This window comes from Neovison vison, chromosome 2 (assembly GCF_020171115.1).
Source record: "Neovison vison isolate M4711 chromosome 2, ASM_NN_V1, whole genome shotgun sequence".
NCBI classification, from domain to species: Eukaryota; Metazoa; Chordata; class Mammalia; order Carnivora; family Mustelidae; genus Neogale; species Neogale vison.
The window spans coordinates 180903100-180916552 of NC_058092.1; the positions used below are offsets into that span (position 1 = coordinate 180903100).

At 31.0% G+C, this 13453-nt stretch overlaps 1 protein-coding gene across 3 annotated transcripts in view; it reads right to left on the minus strand.

Moving 5' to 3' along the window:
- Positions 1–13453, minus strand: part of LOC122900720 (catenin alpha-3) — a 1358242-nt gene that overhangs the window by 449191 nt on the left and 895598 nt on the right. The window lies entirely within an intron of this gene.

The window sequence follows — 13453 nt, forward strand, 5'->3', positions numbered from 1 at the left end:
AAATATTTAAATTAAATAAAACATTTGAAATATTTAAGTCGAAGAATTCCCCCAAATTGAGGCAAAGAGATAATATCTTCCTTTATCGTTCATGGAACACTATTTGGTAAAATTTGAGAAAAAGAATTCCATTACTAAATAATTTAAGAAATGCTGAGGTTAAAGAAAATTTAAGTAGGTATAATAATTCTAGGATTTCTTGAAGTGTTGAACATATTAATTTTAAATATACAAAAGAGAGAATTAATATTCATTTTAAATATACAAAAGAGAGAATGGTATATACAGTTTCCCAAACTTACATCATTACCTTTTTCAGTCATTATCTCATGAGACTAGCATTACAAGGAACATAACGAATACACCAAGAAAATATTTATTAGCACTTCAGAGCAGTAGGTCACACAAGTTTTAAGAATGTGATAATGTTTAGGGGTTCTCAGGGCACCTGAGTGGCTCAGTGGTTTAAACCTCAGCCTTCAGCTCAGGTCATGATCTCAGGGTCCTAGGGTTGAGCCACATGGGACTCTCTGCTCAGCAGGGAGTCTGTTTCCCCTCTCTCTCTGCCTGCCTCTCTGCCTACTTGTGATCTCTGTCTGTCAAATAAATAAACAAAATCTTTCAAAAAAAAGTTTATGGGTTTTCTCTCTTGAAAATGAGTGTGCTCACACACACACACACACACACACACACACACACAGTGAACACTTTCATACAGTTACACAAAACTTGAGGCTTCTCCATAGAGCCTAGGTTACAAACCTCTATCGTCCATTCTTGCTACTAATGTCTGGTCTATTCTCCATCACCACAAGCATCACTTGAGGCCTTATCCCAGGCTTCCTGAGTCAGAATATGCATTTTAAAAAGATTTCCTGGTGATACATGTCAAATTTAAGTTTGAAAAGCCTTGCTCTAGAAGAAGGTCATATAGTTAATTTCAACACTCCGTAAAAAGAAAAATGGTCTCATATTTCTAGATAATTCCAATAATTTCAAACATCCTTCTGAGTTTTCCCTAAATTTTCACACTGACTCAAATCAGCTTTAATCATAGATGGGAACTGGCTCTTTTAATAGTTTGTCACTTTTAGACAACAACATAAAATGGTGTTAACCATTAATTATTTGGCTGGTGCAAGCTATAGAGCTTGAAAAGGCATCCTCTTGTATCTGAATGCCACTAATGCATGATTTACAAAGGCAAAGACATGTAATCTCAGGAGTCTTTATATTTCCTTAAAAGATTAAACAGCCATGTAAATCCATTATCTAGAAGGTTAGACAGAAATGTCAGTGCCTGGGTGTCCCATAATGGAGAGTGCTGACTCATAATAACAGAACACAAGGTCTTTCCTTGAGAGATTTATGTCTGATTGCAATTTTCCATGTCCAGATACCCATAATCAGCAATAGGTGCCACTTTATCTGCAGAAGTAGAATTTTAAAATATGAAAGGGAAGATATAAAAAAGAAAGATATAAAAAAGATGTTCCCCATGCATTACATCTTCGCAGCTAAGTCCTGCTGTTTGATGTAATCAGTGTATCCCATCTTTCCTTCAAGCTCTACTTTTTAGGAGCAAAACTAGTAATTTTTTTTTATTTTCCTACATTTGTTCCACTTTTTTTGTTGTTGTTCATAGGTGAAATAGGACAATTATTAAAGCATTTAAATATGCACCTATTTTCAAAACAAACAGTGCTCTGGTCAGGCAATTTAGTTCAAAAATAGATTTTAAAATTCCTAAGAGCTTTGTGATAAATATGATGTGGATATGAGGAAAAAATGAGTTCAGAAATGCAAAGCTTGAAATGAACCCTGCTGATTCCAATTCTTTGTAGAAGTAAGTGGGGCATGGATTGTATCTTTTCAAAATGGAATTTCTAGAGATAGCCATTTCTGGGGCCCTGACTTTTTGCAGTCTATAAATGAACTATTCAGTGTTGATACTTCCCAACTGATCTTTAAAGGTGACCATTACACATATACATTATTTTATAGTGACGGCTTTAGTTATAGCCAATGACTTTCTGCAGCTGTTTTTTTTCTTTTTTCTTTTTTTTCTTTCTTTTTTCTTTTTTCTCTTACTGTTGCATACAAATTGTTCAAAGTCAAACTGATAAGAACAATTGAAAATGCTCCTTAACATTCCCCTATTAACTTTTGGTATTTTATTTCTTACAGATAACTCATTGCATCTATTTTCTATCATTTGATATCTTTTTCCCTAATTCTACTTCAGTTTTTCTGCATCTTTTGCAATAGAAGAGTGTATATGATATATATTCTCAAATCACAGCCTGATCTGTTCTTAAGGAAGAGTATTAATATTCTTTCTCTCAAGTAGGCTTGTTTCATATACAATGTTGATAATTTTTAATTTGTTTTTTTCAAAAACAGGAAGCTGTTCCTCTGTTATTTATAGGACATTTTGCAGCGAATTTTGTCTACTACTTTTTTGCTGATCTGTATCTGTAGGGTGGATTGGTTCTAGAAAAACGCTGTTTATTATCTCACCATTGTACTTATCTCTTTGTTGTTTTTCAAGTCACTTAATCTAGCCACAGAACTGCTATTGTAGTCTCAGAAAGATGAATACCTTCACAAAAAGCAAGCAAGCAAGCAAGCAAGAAAGAGAAAGTGGTCTGCAGGAGTTTTAATCCCTTCAATAGTCTTATCAACCACCTTCTACCCCTACTGGTATTTTTAATAGCCTTCTCTCCATTCTCTTCTAAATGGAAATTCTAGAGCTACCAGGTTTTCAATGAATATGTTCCTATTTAAGAACAATAATCCTACTTGATCATTTTTTTAATGTAATGCCATTTTAAATTTGCTTTAATTTCTAAGGATTTCATAATGTATATATGTTTATATGTGAAATTGGCTTATATTTTTCTCTATTCCTGATCGCTATGGATGTTAAAATTATACTAATAGATGCAATCATGTGGCTTTACACCTTTATTTGGTCTTGAAACAATTTGTAAAAGATGAGAATACAGTTGACCCTTGAACAATATGGTGGTTAGGTATGCTGACCCCCTACATAGTTGAAAATCCACATATAACTTTTGACTCCCCAAAGACTTAACTACTAATAGCCTACTGATAACTGGAAGCCTTATCAATAATATAATCAATGCATATTTTGTATCTTATATGTATTAAATACTGTATTCTTACAGTAAAGTAAGCTAGAGAAAAGAAAATGTTTAGAAAATCATAAGGATGAGAAAATACATTTATAGTATTGTCTTCTGTTTATGGAGGAAAAAAATCCACTTATATGTGGACCCACACAGTTCAAACTCATGCTGTTCAAGGGTCAACTGTAATCTCTTCCTTGAATGTTTGGTAGAATTTGCTTGGGAAAAACAAAACAAAACACATGTATATCTTACATGTTATGCTTTCCCAGAGCCAAAGGTGGAGGAGTTAATTTATTTGCCACCTTACTCAGGGTTTTTTTTTTTTTTTTTTTTTTTTTACTGAGGTCTGTCTTAGTAATATAATTACTACTAATAATAATTTAGTACTAATTACTAAATTACTAAAAATAAATCTTCTTTCCTGAAAATTGCTCATTTCATCTAAATTTCTCAATATATTGAAATTCCATTCCTTAAATGAAAAATTCCTTAATGTTTCTCATGTTATTTTTAAATGATATTATGCTCCACTCTATAGTTTGATCTCCTTTCAGAGTTAAATATTGTCTGTGCCCTCTAAAAAACAAAATTTTATTCTTGCTTGCAAGAGTTCTGTTTCATTTTTTAAACTTTTAAAGAACCAGCTTTAAAATCTCCAAATTTTTGTATTCCTATTAACCTAGACCATATTTTTATAATCTACATTTATCCATCTACATTATATTTTTCTTTCTTCTACTTTTTCCAGATTAACTCTGTTGTTCTTTACCTTAGCTTCTAGAAATAGATGCTTCTATAATTTTCCCACATTTAAAAATATTTTAAATAAATAATCTAAACATTATAACTTTCATTTTTATTACATAGGTTTAGATATTTTCCATAAGTTATGACATGGATTGTCTTTCAGCTCTCTATATTTCTTATGTTCCATTATGAATTCTTCTTTAACCCATTATTTAGGACTGCATTTCTTTACTTGAAAATATATTTTTCTGCATTTTTACTGCTATCCAATTTAATCATATTGTGTTGAGATAATATGGTTTCTAGTGGACTGATTTCTTGAAATTAGACTTCTTTATTATAAATATATGGTCAATTCTCATAACATTCTGTGTGTATTTGAACAGCAAATATATTCTCTGTTTAATACAGAGATATTGATTAAGGCTTTGAAATGACTTATTTAAATGACATATATCTACTTTTAATTTTTGGCTGTTTGAGATTTCAGTTTCTGATAGCCATATATTGAAATATCCCATCATGAGTCTGAACTTGTCTGTTTTTCCTAATGATTTGGTTTACTTTGTCTATTCTGGATGTTGTCTACAAATTATTGTGTGTTAATATTTTTTTATAGATTGTGTTTTTGTCACAATGTATTGTTCTTTAAAAAAAATCCCTATTCATGTTTTCCTCTTAAATTCTTTTGTCTAATATTAATATTTAAGACACACACAAGCCTTTAGTATTTCCTTGGTATGTATATAGCACCTATATATTTAATTTTCAATACCCTTTCTGTGTCTTTTTAAAGGCATTTTCCTTATAAAAGTATCAGTTTTTAATCAAATATAATGATTTTAGCCTTTTATGAGTAAACTAATCAATTTATATTTTTTATGATTTTTGAAAACATTTGGATTGATTTGTACTATCTTTGTTTTTCTGCTTTTTTTTTTTTTTTAAGATTGTATTTATTTGACAGAGAGCAAGAGAGAGAGAACCAAACAGGGGGAGGGGCAGATGGAGAATCAGACTCCCTATTGATCAGGGAGCCCAAAGCAGGGCTCATTCCCAGGACCCCAGGATCATAACCTGAGCTGAAGGCAGATGCTTAACTGGCTGAGCTACCCAAGTGCCCCACTTAGTATGCTTTTTATACCTGTTTTTGTTGTTTGCTTTGTTTGTGTGCTTTTTATCTCATTTTCTGCTTTATTAGACTAATTGTCATGTGTTCTTTCTGATGTTTGTCCTTCTACTAATTGTGTAGCTCTCAAATGTATTTCTATTCTTTTAATGTTTACCTTTATATTTTTAGCATACAACTATAAAGACACATACCCACACATAAATGCATAATTTCTGCCAGACATTATAGAGTTGAATAATTTCTATCTACATCCCATATATGGCAAGAACATTAACTTATTTAAATTATTCATTGAGATCCCTCCTATCTTCTAATCTCCTTTTTCTAAAATCTCAGTTTCACCTGTTTTTTCTATAATTTTAAAATTTTATTGGGGCGCCTGGGTGGCTCAGTGGGTTAAAGCCTCTCCCTTCAGGTCAGGTCATGATCCCGGGGTCCTGGGATTGAGCCCCTCATCAGGCTGTCTGCTCAGCAGGGAGCCTGCTTCCTCCTCTCTCTCTGCCTGCCTCTCTGCCTACTTGTGATCTGTCAAATAAATAAATAAAATCTTTGAAATTTTTTTAATTAAAGTATACTGTGTATAAATACAGTATGCATCTCATGGCTGTAGAGCTCTATGAATTTTCACAAACCAAACACACACATGACCAGCACCTAGATTATGAAACAGAACATTACCAGCTCCCAGAAAACCCTCTTGTGTTCACCTCCAAACCACTACTACTCTTCCAAAGGTGATCACATCCAGACTTCTAGAAGCATAGAATATTTTTGTTTGCTTGTTTAAGAACTATAGATCAATGAAATCATCTACTATGCTTTTTTTCACTTAATATTATGTGTCTGAAAAGAATCTACTTTTGTAAGTGATATTTCATTCATCCTCAATGGTCTGTAATACATCCCATTGTATAAATATATTACAGTTTATTTTTTCATTCTCCTATTGATGGATATTTCCTATGTAGGCCTACATATGATCATTTCCATATTTATTCCATTTCCAACTTTGGCTGTTACATCTTTTGGTGATCATATATACACACTTCTGTTTGGTATATAACTAGAAATAGAACTGCTGGGTCATAGGGTACTCATATATTCAGCTATAAATACCGCTAAAGGTTTTTTTTTTTTTTCCCCACTTTAGTCTGTTTTTAAAAAATAAATATATGGGCTTATTTAAATTTAGCAATTTATATTTATAATACATTAAAACTTGTTCTTATTGTATTTTCTTACTGAAGAATATAATAAACATCTATCGCTGGTAACTTTTCTCAGTGTTTAAATATTTGAATGTGTTTCTATTTGCTTTCACTCTTTTGGGGTAATTTAGCTACATATAAAATTCTAGGCAAACAGTTAATTTCACATAAAATGTTTGAGCCATTATTCCTTTTAGCCTATTGTCTACTGTCAATCTTTTTTTTTTCCCAATCAATGATCTATTTTCCTTTCCAAGTGGCTTTTAGAATTGTCTCTTATCACTTTAAAAAAATAATTATTATTATTAATTTATTTATTTACTTACTTTATTTTAGAGAGAGAGAGAGCTTGCACAGAGCAGTGGGGGAGGGGCAAAGGAAGAGGGAGAGAATCTCAAGCTTACTCCCCGCTGAGCATGGAGCCTGAAATAGGGCTCAATCCCATGACCCCAAGACCACAACCCAAGCAGAAACCAAGATTTGGATCCTCAACTTCACTGAGCCACACATATGTCCCTAGCACGCACTTTTAAACTGAAAGATCATTCCACTTCTCAATTCTACAAAATTCTATTATCATGTCTTGCTTTATATGTATGTCTTACTTTGGCGACTCATTTGAGATGTTCCAGAATTTTTCAGTCTTTTGTCTACATCTTTTAATTTACCTCTTTATGTTGCATTTCTTTTGTGAATTCTTCAGCTTTATCAAGTCACAAATACTTTCTATGATAGTGTCTAATTTAAATTCAGTTTATATTGATTATTTTCTTATAAGTTTTAATTTTATTCTCTCAGAACTCCCTTGTCCATCCAGCTTTTTTTTTTCTCCTTTTTCCTACTCAGACCAATGGGATTTAAAAGCTGTAGCTCTTGCCCCTAGATGTATGCAGTGTTACTTTGCTCCAATTTCCCCCCCATAACTAGAAAAATTTTGAATCATGGATGTGAAAAGAAGTCAATGAAATGGAAAGAATTAAAAACTACAGTTAAAAATAAATAAGTATACATAAAAAATAAATAAATAAATAAATAAATAAATAAATACTGGAGTTAATCCTGCTCTTGGCTTGAGTTCTCTCTCACCAATGTATAAATGTTTTGTTCTGATATACAAATATATTGATGTTTATTTTGATTATATTCATGCTATATATCTTCTCTTTTTAATCCTTTATTGTATTTTCAATATGAACTTGCAATACTCTCTTGGCTCATGTTCCTTTCATTGTATTTGTGTTTTCCACTAGCCTTTCCTTGAACTCCTTTGGGACCTATGCTGTATTATTTATTTTCATATTGCCAATATCTAAGTACTGCAAACTTATACAGTAGGCAATCAATAATGGTATTTTGATTCAATCAATGAATTTTTAGCAATATATACAATCTGTTTGTCTAACCAGAGGAGACATACACTCTTTGCTATTGGTGATATGGAAGTCTGAAGGGAATTGCACTATTTTTACTACCATAAATAAAGATAAAGTAACAATAAATGCTTTCCAAAGGAGTTTTGCAGAAGGAAAATCCTCTAAATCCTCTTTGGCTGATTAAGTTTCTCTTCTAACATATTCTTAGGTAAATAGTGAATGACATGAATAATTGTATTTTATTTAAATGTAAATTGTTATTTCAAAAAAGACTTTTTTTTTCCCCTTGAGATTAAAAATTCATTATACCTCTAAGATCACATCTCTGGAATTAGAAAATAACATGAGACCAATTTCAGAGATCACATAATTCCTTTCATCTATACATTTTATTTTCTAAGTACTGCCATGAATTCTCAGCTATGCGACTTAGGAAAACATAACAAATATTAGATTCCATAGAATAGTTCCTAACAATTTCACTTAAGACACAGTATCATGTTAGATAAGCAGTATTTGTGGAAAACATTCTAATTATTATATGCATTTTTAGTGTAAATAATGTGCCACATTCTACATGCAGTTTCTTGGAGTACAGATAGATGTTTCCTATGGGTTCTATGAGTTTCCTTCTGCTGTTAGTATTGTGTTTTGCTTGATAACGTCACAGGCTTTTTTTTGAGAGAGAGAGAGCACTCATGAATGGGGGTTCCAGAGAAGGGACAAAGAAAGAGGGAGAGAGAAAATCTTAAGGGGTTTCCCCACCCAGCATGAAGCCCTATGTGGGGCTCTATCTCATAACCCTGAGATCATGACCTGAGCTGAAATTAAAAGTCTGACATTTAACTGACTGCATGTCATGTTCCCATGTTCCCTTTCATAGGCATCTTTATAAAGAAACCAAAGCATTGCTTTAATAATATAAATTAATTTAATGACTAGATATCTAATTCAAAGAGAATATAATAAAAATAATGGTAACATTTATATAGACCTTACCATATGCCCAGAAATGTTTTAAGCACTTAGTTAATCTGTTTAATCCTACCAAGAGCCTTATGGTATAGACACTATTATTGTTCTCATTTTGTAAGTGAGGAAACTGAAACCCAGGAAGTTTAGACAGATAACAAGCAGTAGAACCAGGATTCCAAGACAGGCAGTGCTACACCAGAGACACAGGAGGTCATACACCAGAACCTTCTGGACTGCTGTTTACTGCATTTGTTCCATGAGGACCAATCAAATACAACAACTGGAAAATGACAAGTTAGTTCTGATACAGTATTTCAATTATTTATGAACTCAAAGACTCACATGAAATATATGACTTACCACCTAAATAAAGACAAAGATTCTCAAATTGCATCTGGATAACAAAGTCCTGCATAATATAGTTAGTGGGAAGCTTACAATAAGTCAAAACTCTGTCAGTTACAACTTGATAAAATATGATAAATCCCTTCCCTTCTCTGAGTCTTAATTCCTTCATGGGAACATAGGACTAATGCTCCTACTCTAATTTGTTATTTTGAAATTAAATGAGATAATATATCAGAAAAGTGTTTTATAAATTAAAAAAATATGTTAACTTGTTAGAACACAGAAATCTTTCTAAAACCTCATGCAATTTAGGATATTCTTAATAATGAGACTATAACAAATGAACCAAACTGTGTTAAGGGACTTAAGATATAACTTGAATTCATGGGGAAATAGTATCTAATATATATTATTCCTGTGAACACACTATACCTTATTGTAATATGTCTACTTATTTCTTACCCTCCCCTCCTAGACCATGAGGTCCTAATGATATAAATTGAGTATTACAAAAGTAGTGCAGAGTATTAAAGATGACTCCTACCCACAAGTCAATAAGCCAACCTCAACACAGTCTGAAATAGAAGATCTGGATTTAGACCCTAATTTTTCTAATTTCCAAACATATACTCATTTTATCATGCCTTGTTCATCATCTGGAATTAAAAAAAAAAAAATGAGAATAGCCAAAGAAGATCTGAAAAAAATTTTTGTTTTACTTATAAAAGAGGTATAGCTAATCAAGAGATCAAAATTTCCTTTTTCCAAAAATGGTTTTAGAAAAATTGACAATTAAAAAGAAGAGTACTTGGTATATGTGCTGCCGAAGCGAGCACAAAAGAAGAGTACTTGGGTGTGTCTGGGTGGCTCAGTCAGTTAAGCACCTGCCTCCAGCTACAGTCATGATCCCAGGGTCCTGGAATCGAGCCCTGCATTAGGCTCCCTGCTCCGTGAGGAGTCTGCTTCTCCCATTCCCTCTGTCCCCTGCTTATGCTCTTTCTCTCTCAAATAAATAAAGAATCTTAAAAAAAAGAAAAAAAGAAAGAAAAACATTTAGTTTACCTGAATATTTCATTTGATATGAACATAACAACAGTAAAATGAGTTACTTTTTTAAAAATTAAGAAAAAATAGAAAATATTTCAAATATCTAAATAGAAAGATTTTCAAAGTTTCAGTTGAAGAGCTCAAGCATTAAAAACACTTAAAATCCTTACATGTTAAAACAAGTGAAATCAAAAGATAATAGCTGAAAATAGGAAATACATGCAGCAAATATAAAAGCTAAATTTAAAAAATTATTTTTAAGAGAACTTATAGATAAATAAGCAAATTATAAAGGCAAAAATGTCTCAAACAAGATAATACAAACATTAAATAAGAATGCAGGAAAATGTCAATTTCACTAGGCATTAGAATTTTTAAATTTTAAATAAACAACTAAAGATCACTTTCTTAATCCATGAAATTTTTTAAAAGAATACTCAAACTGGTAACACCAAGTTAAGGCAAGGATATGGAGTTATCAGTACAATCTTAGATTACTAAAACTTTATCAAAGTCAGGAAAAGTTCAGGGCACCTGGGTGGCTCAGTGGGTTAAAGCCTCTGCCTTTGGCTCAGATCATGATCCCTGCATCCTGGGATCGAGCCCCACATCGAGCCCTTCCTCTCTCTGCCTGCCTCTCTGCCTACATGTGATCTCTGTCTATCAAATAAGTAAATAAAATCTTAAAAAAAAAAAGTCAGAAAAAGTTCATACTTTCTGATCTAGTAAATCCATTTTTTGAACCCATGATATAATTCTAAATATCAAGAAATAGTGAAGCATTATATAAAATAATTGCAAATAACTCAAATTTTGAAAAGGAGAATGGTAAAAAATATTATTTATCTTGTTAATGGTATAGTATAAAACCTTTAAAATGTGATTATATAACTATACTATAACATAAAAAAATGCCTTTAGTATACAAGTGCTAAGCAGCAAAAGAATTGTATGCATTTTTAATATAACAGATGTACTCTATAACTTTATGAAATATATTCATAGGAAAAATTAAATAAGAAATTATCAAAATAGTTCTATTGAAGAACAAAAAAAAAGAATGAAAGATTACTATGCTAAAAAAAATAAAGGATTTGAAATTTTAATGACTAATTTTTTTGAGTGTAGGTATTTCCTAAGGAGTGTGATATAGAATAGTATAGAATAGTACAGTATAGTATAGTAGCTAGTGTAAGCATATTTCTATAGATTTTGGTTTTCAGATACTTTGACTTAGAATCTTAAAGATTCCTTATAATAAGGGAAATAATTAAACACATTAAAAATGCAGAAAATAAAAATAATGTAACTTTTTGTACAGCACATGTGTTGAACATTAGTTCTAACATAGTGGGCCATATTAAAAGATTATCTGGTTAATGAACCAAAGTACTCAATGTATGAATGACCTAAATTCTGTCATTGGAAGAAAAGACAAAAATCACAAAATGGAAGATGAATTTTCACCTTAAAATAAAAACCAACTCATTAAGCTATTATGTTGCACTGAGGGGATATTAATAAAGATATATATGAAGTCTGTTTCATAAATTATCTATAATAATATGAGAATCATATTATCACAGTTTCATATAAAACAAATACTGGCTAATGACTCCAAGAACATCCATATTAGAATTAGCACAAGAATTAATATTCTTCCCACTAAATCACAGAGCCTCATTTTATAAAATCAAATTTTATAAAATAAAATAAAAGTAAAATTAAGTATTATAATCCATATAAACTCAGGCAAGCTTTTCAATCTCTCAGAACCATACTTTGTTATCAATTTCTCATATTAATAGCATGTAGATCATTGCAAGTTCGGGCTATCAAAACAACATTCTAATAAACAAATAAACATCATGGCACACATATATTTTACAATTAGGTCTCTAACATATTGTATCTAAAGGTGAAATTGATGTGAGAGCAAACTAGGCTCAGTGGGACTCTCATGAAAAAATGATATCCCTTTGTAATCTATTTTCCATTGATTATTAGTAAAAGTTAAGGATATATATTTCTAAATATGCATTTGCATTTTCAAATTTTTTAGTTGTCTGTTCACATATGTCTATTTTTCCAATGAATTGTTTTTTTACTGATTTATAATAATACCTTATAGAAAGAAGTCAAGCACTTTGACCACTGCACCCGTTTTATAATGGTAAGTATTTTCTCTGAGTATGTTGCTTATCTTTTCATACCATGTTTATATTATCTTGTTTAAATACTGGTATATAATATCTGTCAAAATTTCCCTGTAGGTGGTATTGATAACTATGTTGTACCCATCCCCATTTGAGACAAAAATACTAGGTTAAGAGCATATCATCTAGAACCAAATTCTCCGGATTTACATCCTGAGTCACCTTCATCCAACTAGCTCTGTGACATTAAATGAGTCACTAAACTTTCTTGCATATGGTTTTCTCAGCTACGGGTTGAGTAAATATATGTACACAGAATAGGGCCTGGTACATAATAAGTGCTATATAATGTTTACTAATAATTTTTTACTCCAAATACATTTGTTACCCTAGGTAGATGCCTCTGAACAAGCTCCAACAATGTAATTTTTATGTTAAGATTTTATTCAAATTTTTTGCATTCACTTGATAACTGTAAGTAAATGCCTACTATGTACCTTTCTGTATACTAGTACCAAACTAGACACTAAAAATAATAATAATAATAACTGGTATAAATCATTCCTTTTTTTCATGGAACTTATAGACTCATATGGAAGAGATTAAATTATAAAATGACAGTTAATAAGAGAGATAAAAATTTTATGATAGATTTTACCAATTGAGATTTGGGAAGTTACTTCTCTAAGGAAGTGATGCTTGAAGTCTAAATTATGAGCAGAAATTATGCTGGGAAAAAGGAAAAGAAGACCATTTATACAAATTTAGTCAGGTAAATTAATGAAGTCATATTCTTAATTTACTTTAAATTAGTCTTGTAAATAAGTAGTATTTTATAAACAAGAACTGTAAATATTGCTTTGCAATTCAAATATTTAATAATTAGGAATTAAGTTATTTTTGTGAATTATACAATGCAAACATTTGTAAAGGATTAATTGCTGTTAGAAACTTTGATCTTGAGTTTAATTTTTCTTAGTCTTCCCTTTGGTAGATATATCTACTATATACTTTTTTTATACAAATTTTTTATGCTTTTCTAGAATATAAAAGCAGTTTGTACAAAGTTTCAATATACATATAGTTGGGATTAAATAATATTCATGTGGATGACAATCTAATTTATATAAAGGATTTATTTGTGGACTGTGTATTTGCCAAATTATATCAGGCTAGACTTCTGATATCTGGAGATATTTTGTAAAGGAAAATGTAACATAAAGTTTCACAGTTAATCATAAAGCTTCAGTTTCTTTCACTGACATCCAAAATAGAAACACTTGACCAAAAAACTATAAAATTTACTTCATCT